Source organism: Chenopodium album, chromosome 3 (genome assembly GCF_948465745.1).
Source record: "Chenopodium album chromosome 3, dcCheAlbu1.1, whole genome shotgun sequence".
Taxonomy (NCBI): domain Eukaryota; kingdom Viridiplantae; phylum Streptophyta; class Magnoliopsida; order Caryophyllales; family Amaranthaceae; genus Chenopodium; species Chenopodium album.
In genome coordinates, this window is record NC_137836.1 from 62,249,338 (window position 1) to 62,256,619 (window position 7,282).

The following is a 7,282-nucleotide window of genomic DNA, read 5'->3' on the forward strand; positions in this document are numbered from 1 at the left end:
TATTTGAGCTCTACGGAGCTGTTTTTATTACTAATATACGTTTTCTAGTGTTTTTGTAGAGTTGGTATTATTTTGTAGGAATTTGCAGAATTATGATAATTCCTGAGCTTATTGAGCCACTACAAAGATATTGGAGTTGGATCGCATTTTATGACTGGATATTTTAAGCCCAAGACCGAGTTAACAAAATTTAGTTCGATGAATAAGGGCTCGATTAGTAAAGAAGTCCAAGTTTTACAAGCTACTACTACGGACTAAATAATGAGGCCACAAATCATAAGACAAACTACAAAGGTCCAAGAGTAAGCAAGAACGCCCAAGGAAGGAGCCTAGTTCGCTGCCAATTATCCGGGCCCGATCAGGCAGATCATGGCCCGGTCGGGCAAGTGGTTGTTGTTGCTGCTAGCCGATTGGGCCATGTTGCAAGAAGCCCAATAGCTTTAGTTAGTGAGGCGGTTAAAAGGCTGACATTAAGCCTTGTTTACCTAGGATTCTTGAACTTTGTGGGCTCCTTATAAAAGGAGTAGTAGTACGTAGGTTACGGGGGAAGTCTTTTAGTTTAGTTTTGAGTTTTCATTAGTTTAGTTTTAGTTTCAGTTTTAGTTTTTATTAATTCAGTTTTAGTTTTTAATTTAGTTTTTCTTTTTTCTTTCTCTCTCTAAATTTTCTCTCTCTCTCTCCTCTTAATTAAACTCTTAGTATTTCTTTCTCTTTTGTTTCTCTCTCTACAACCCTTGGTTTAATTCCATCCTTTATTTAATCTCTTTCCTTGACCATGTCTTGTTTAATTGCTTTGTTTAGTTTATATTTAATTATGTGCGAGTAGTTTTCTTTCTAGGGTTTGTGGGGATCCATAAATAATATGAAGGGGTAATTTATTGTTGTTGATTGTCAATGCTTAATTAATTTCCTATTGATTGATTTAATGCTCTTTGACTAGATTAGACCTGATCTTTTATACATGAGTTTGACAATATTGATTCGAGATTCGACAGATGAGAATTGATGTTTAGGTCTAGTTTCAATAGGCAGGTTATTTATAAATGATTAAGTCGAGATTCAAGAGATGAGATTTAATACCGGTAAACTAATTGTGTGATTGTAATACGTAGCGAAAGCCCTTTATGACCTGATTAATGTATGCATTGATGGTTGATTATTATGTTTTACCCTGGAATATTATTTATAGGTGAACCTATGCCCTAGGCCTTTTATTCATTGTTTCTCCTCCTACTTTTATTCTTTCCCACTTTTACTCTTAGTAGTTTAGTTTCCCTTCGATAATAATAGTTTGTTACTCTATAATCTAGATTATATTAATTAGTTAGGAATAAAAAGACTCGTTTCCCTGTGGATTCGACCCTACTTCCCTATCTATTTTAGTTAGTGGTTTTAGGAATTACTTTTGATTAGGGGATACGACTTTACCCTGTCAAAATTTGGCGCCGTTGCCGGGGAAACGGTTTTATTTTTATTTCTAATTATTATTAGAGTCTAGATTATTTTTAATTTATTATTATTTTTTTTAATTTTTAATTTTATTTTTTTTATGAGTTGAAAATATCCATGCTTACGCCACTACAAGAATTATATAATTTTTATGCAGCACCTAACTAATGTAGTTGTCAACGTCTTTGTCATGAAAATCCTTAATGCCTTTATAGTGAGTTTTTTGTGCGTGCTCCGGATGATTTTAGAGTCTTTCCATATAAATATTATCATATTCGGAAACGATTAGTTGCTAATGAAAGTTATTGGAAGGCTCTTGATGAAAAAGTCTATGGACACTATAATAATATGAATGTTATTGAGGATGAAGAACCATCGGTTATAGAATTTGTGGTTGAAAAATCATTGGTTGATGAATCGGTGATTGAAAAATCATTAGTTGTAGAAACGGTGGTTGAAAATTCCTTTGTTGATGATGAGGTTATTCGTAAGGGTGGAATTTTCAAGTCAATATTGGATGATAAAGACAATGACTACCTCCATGTTCGTTCTATTAATTCTGAATTTTTAACGGAGGAAGTAGAAGGTTGTGGTGTATTTTCATCTCTCTCTTTTGATTTTTCCTTTCTACCTTGAGTTCTCTTTATGCGCTCCTAACCTTTTCTTTGTAGGGATTAATGTGCTTGCAATTAAGCCCTATATAGTGTTTAATGAAATGTTTGCAGGAGCGTTTGATAAGTTACTCAAGGCGTTGAATTCTTCCGATTGAGAGAAGGAGTATGGTCGAGCGGGATCTTGATAAACTAGCGCTTTGCGGGAGGCAACCCGTACTTTTTTTTTGCTTTTTAGTTTATTTTTTTTTCTCTTATTTTTATGTGTGTGTTTTATTTTATTTATTTATTTTTTTTCTTTTAGAGAGGTAAGGAGAGTGTAACTAATGCTTGTTGGAGTTTGTTTTTGTGCAGATTTTGAGCTAGAGAAGGCTTCATTCACGCTGGAATTGCACTCGTATTCGATCGGGCAGAGCTCGCCCGATCGGGCGCGCGTACGCGTCAGCAAACTTTGTCAACTTCGACAGGCCATAACTTTTGCGTTTCTTATCCAATTTTTGCGTGTGACCTTTCGTTGGAAAGATCTTCAAGTCTAGTTTCCAATTCAATTGGAATAACTGTATAATCATTTATATATAAAAAGTTATGATCAGAATAGTGCACCTGACTCAAATTTAAACTTTTTCCCACTAACACTTTGTTTCTTTCTTGCCCAATTTTGTTCCAAAGAGATGCATTGCAATCCTTGAGGCTTTGGTGACATTTATGTGGTGATAATGAATAGTAGTCACCTTGACTACTAGCTTCCCTTTAAGATAATGAGGACATTGTCAAATTTAGCTTGGGGGGAGGTTCTCGTGTTCGTATGGTACATCTTTCACTCTCTCTCTTCATTCTCTTTTTATTTTTATTTTTCTTAGTATAGATTTTATTTCTTTCTTAGGTTAGTTTTATTTCGATGAATTATGAATCATGCTTCCATGTGCCCTTTTTTTTTTTGAGATTTTTCGAAATTGTTTTGATTCTTGGTTATTGATGATAAATATTGAGGAATAGCTGATCATGATTTGATGTTTAATTGCCTTGAAACTTTAACATGCGTCAAATTTGCCAACTATTTGTGAATATGGTGCTTGACTAGTTGATTTGGTTAGGAATGTGTGATAGTTCCTGGTATGTCAAGGAATTTGAGTATAGGTTTGCAACTTTGAGTAATGTTTATATGACTCATTATTATGCACATTGTGGAGGACGAAGGCATTTGTTCTTTTAGGTGGCCTTCAGATGATTTAGATACATTTGTTCCCTTCTTGCTACTCATGTTGTTGCTTGTGCCCTTTTATTGTTTATTTAGCCACGTTACAAGCCTATATGAGCCCCATTGGTTACTAGTCCCAAGCTTGGCTTGGGGGAGCTATTAGTTGGTGAGGTGAGGGAGTTGTGGTGTGAATATGATTTGCACAATGTGGGAATAAAAGAAGAGTGATTGTTCTTTTGATTTTGTGATTGGAAAAAAAATTGAAAAAAGTATCCAAAAGTTGAAAAAAATTTCCAATGTAAGATACGAAGAAAAAAAAAAAGAGCAAAAGAAAAAAAAAAATATTTCAATGTTCAAATGTTCTATGTAAAGGTTGCTTCAAAAGATGTAAAAAAAGTATCAAGTTTGAAAGAAAAAAAAAATGAACGAGTTCAAAGTTTGTTTATTCACTCAAGTTCTATATAATAATTATATTTTTATGAGTGATTTATTGTAAGAGTTGAAAAATATTATTGTTATGATTGGAGTTGTATTTGGTGAATTTTTTGTGGAGTTGAGTATGTTGGAGATTTGTTGGTCATTATTTATTTTTTACCTTGGTTTTATTAGGATTTGGCTCCCTTAAGCATAGCTTTACTCTCACATTTTCCCAAATATTTCCTACTCTTTACCCTAGCCTCACATTACAAGCTTTAAAGACCTTTCGACCTTTGTGCATAGAGTTGTGTTAATGTGAAAGTAGTTATTTATCAGTGCAAAGAATGATTTGACATATTTCGAGTCGACTACTACGTTGAGTGTATGTCTTTTAAACACACGAGAGTGTGAGTTCGGAGGGCATTGTTCACATAAAAGGGGTTGGGATGGAGAGCGATCGAGTACATCTTTTACTCGCCACATAAATGAGAGTTCAGTGTGTGAGCACTAGTCTTGAATTCTATATGCTCTTGTGGTTTGCTCTGTTTGACAATTGTTAGGGAAGATTGGTAGTTAGACGAATTTGATTGATTGACTTTGATACTTATTTGTCTAATTTACCTTGAATTATATTTATTGATTTTAATTATTTTGAGGGTGAAGTATTGATTTATTTATTCATTGCTTTGCTTAGGGACAAAGCAAAGGTTTAGCTTGGGGGAGTTTGATAAGTCTATTTTATATATATTTTTATTCCCCGTCCCACGGTCATATTTGTGCTTATTTGAGCTCTACGGAGCTGTTTTTATTACTAATATACGTTTTCTAGTGTTTTTGTAGAGTTGATATTATTTTGTAGGAATTTGCAGAATTATGATAATTCCCGAGCTTATTGAGCCACTACAAAGATATTGGAGTTGGATCGCATTTTATGACTGGATATTTTAAGCCCAAGACCGAGTTAACAAAATTTAGTTCGGTGAATAAGGGCTCGATTAGTAAAGAAGTCCAAGTTTTACAAGCTACTACTACGGACTAAATAATGAGGCCACAAATCATAAGACAAACTACAAAGGTCCAAGAGTAAGCAAGAACGCCCAAGGAAGGAGCCTAGTTCGCTGCCAATTATCCGGACCCGATCAGGCAGATCATGGCCCGGTCGGGCAAGTGGTTGTTGTTGCTGCTAGCCGATTGGGCCATGTTGCAAGAAGCCCAATAGCTTTAGTTAGTGAGGCGGTTAAAAGGCTGACATTAAGCCTTGTTTACCTAGGATTCTTGAATTTTGTGGGCTCCTTATAAAAGGAGTAGTAGTACGTAGGTTAGGGGGGAAGTTTTTTAGTTTAGTTTTAAGTTTTCATTAGTTTAGTTTTAGTTTTAGTTTTAGTTTTTATTAATTTAGTTTTAGTTTTTGATTTAGTTTTTCTTTTTTCTTTCTCTCTCTAACTTTTCTCTCTCTCTCTCTCTCCTCTTAATTAAACTCTTAGTATTTCTTTCTCTTTTGTTTCTCTCTCTACAACTCTTGGTTTAATTCCATCCTTTATTTAATCTCTTTCCTTGATCATGTATTGTTTAATTGCTTTGTTTAGTTTATATTTAATTATGTGTGAGTAGTTTTCTTTCTAGGGTTTGTGGGGATCCATAAATAATATGAAGGGGTAATTTATTGTTGCTGATTGTCAATGCTTAATTAATTTCCTATTGATTGATTAAATGCTCCGTGACTAGATTAGGCCTGATCTTTTATACATGAGTTTGACAATATTGATTCGAGATTCGACAGATGAGAATTGATGTTTAGGTCTAGTTTCAATAGGCAGGTTAATTTATAAATGGTTAAGTCGAGATTCGAGAGATGAGATTTAATGCCGGTAAATTAATTGTGTGATTGTAATACGTAGCGAAAGCCCTTTATGATCTGATTAATGTATGCATTGATGATTGATTATTATGTTTTACCCTGGAATATTATTTATTGGTGAATTTATGCCCTAGGCCTTTTATTCATTGTTTCTCCTTCTACTTTTATTCTTTCCCACTTTTACTCTTAGTAGTTTTGTTTCCCTTCGGTAATAATAATTTGTTACTCTATAGTCTAGATTATATTAATTAGTTAGGAATAAAAAGACTCGTTTCCCTTTGGATTCGACCTTACTTCCCTATCTATTTTAGTTAGTGGTTTTAGGAATTACTTTTGATTAGGGGATACGACTTCACCCTGTCATACCTCAATCATTTTAGCGGAAGTTTCCCTCCACTTATTGAAGAAGGAAGTAAAGCATTCATTCTCTTTCTGTCTTAGCATCTCAAGTTGTCTATAATCGGTTTCGACTTGAATATTACATTTATATCTATCAATGAAAGCTTTTACAATAGCATCCCAAGTAGATGTTTTCTCTTTATCAAGAGAAAAGAACCATCGTTGACAAACGGTTTCAAGAGATAAAGAAAACAAGGAATGAAAGACCTTCCTATCAATCCCCTTAATGTTCATTATAGTTTTAAAGGTTCTTAAGTGAAGATAAGGATTATCTATTGCCTTGAATTTAGGGATGTCAGTGGCATTGAACTTCTGCGGAAGAAGCTCCTTGTCCACCAAGACATCTTGCGAGCTGATGCCCTGGAATTTATAGTCTTTGGATATCTTGCTCAAGGTCTCTTGCATGAGATCTATTTGTTGTTGCTTCACATGATCATTGACTTTGAGGGTTAAAGCCTTTAACACCTCAGTTACGTCAGTCAATTGATTCCTAAGTTCATTGACTTCTTCTTGACTTGCCATTATCTTCTTAGCTTTTCTTTTCTGACTAACCGGTTTATCAAAAAGTTCAAATTGAATAAATGTGTTGTCCTTGATTAATATATAATCGCCCTTCTCTTCTTGACCAAGTGCTATGGAAAGGGAAATTAGGGATATTCATTTGTTAATTATTTGATTCAAACTCTATTCAACATGCAAGGATGGAAGAAGGTAGGATGGAATGAAGGTTGTGATATGGAGAACTCATGTAGATTGGGAGATATGAAAAAAATTAGGAATAGAATGTACCCCTAACTCAAATGACGGAGAAAACCAACTCATGCATGAACCTAAGACATGGTCATGGTAACATATACTCATAGTGTGTTCTAAGACTAGTAAGTGTAGTGAGTGTAGGTGACATGTTAAGGCTCTTGTGTAAGACCATGGGGCTAGACTATGCGACTAGACTCGATAAGGGACTTAACAAAGGTACTGTCATTAACAAAATAATCGAATTGATTAGCAAACTATTTAATTAGACTCATAGTGACGACTCGAGCAAAATACCGAACTGTCGCCAAAGCAACAGGACTGTTGCCGCACTTTGCAGTGCAGCGCCAGAAGACAGAGCTGTCGCTAGGCGTTGCACAAAAAAGTGTGGCGCTGCAGTCCAAATCGTGGCGCTATTGCTGGAGCGCTAATCTGGGACTGCTTTCGGTATTATTACTCTACAAGACATGCCTAAAGTCGTACTTAGTCAATTTCGATTAAATTATTAGACTTTAATTACTCAAATTAATTAATTAATTAATTAATTAGGCAAATTCCTTTAAATCATTAATCAGTTTATTTAGTCTTAAACACAAG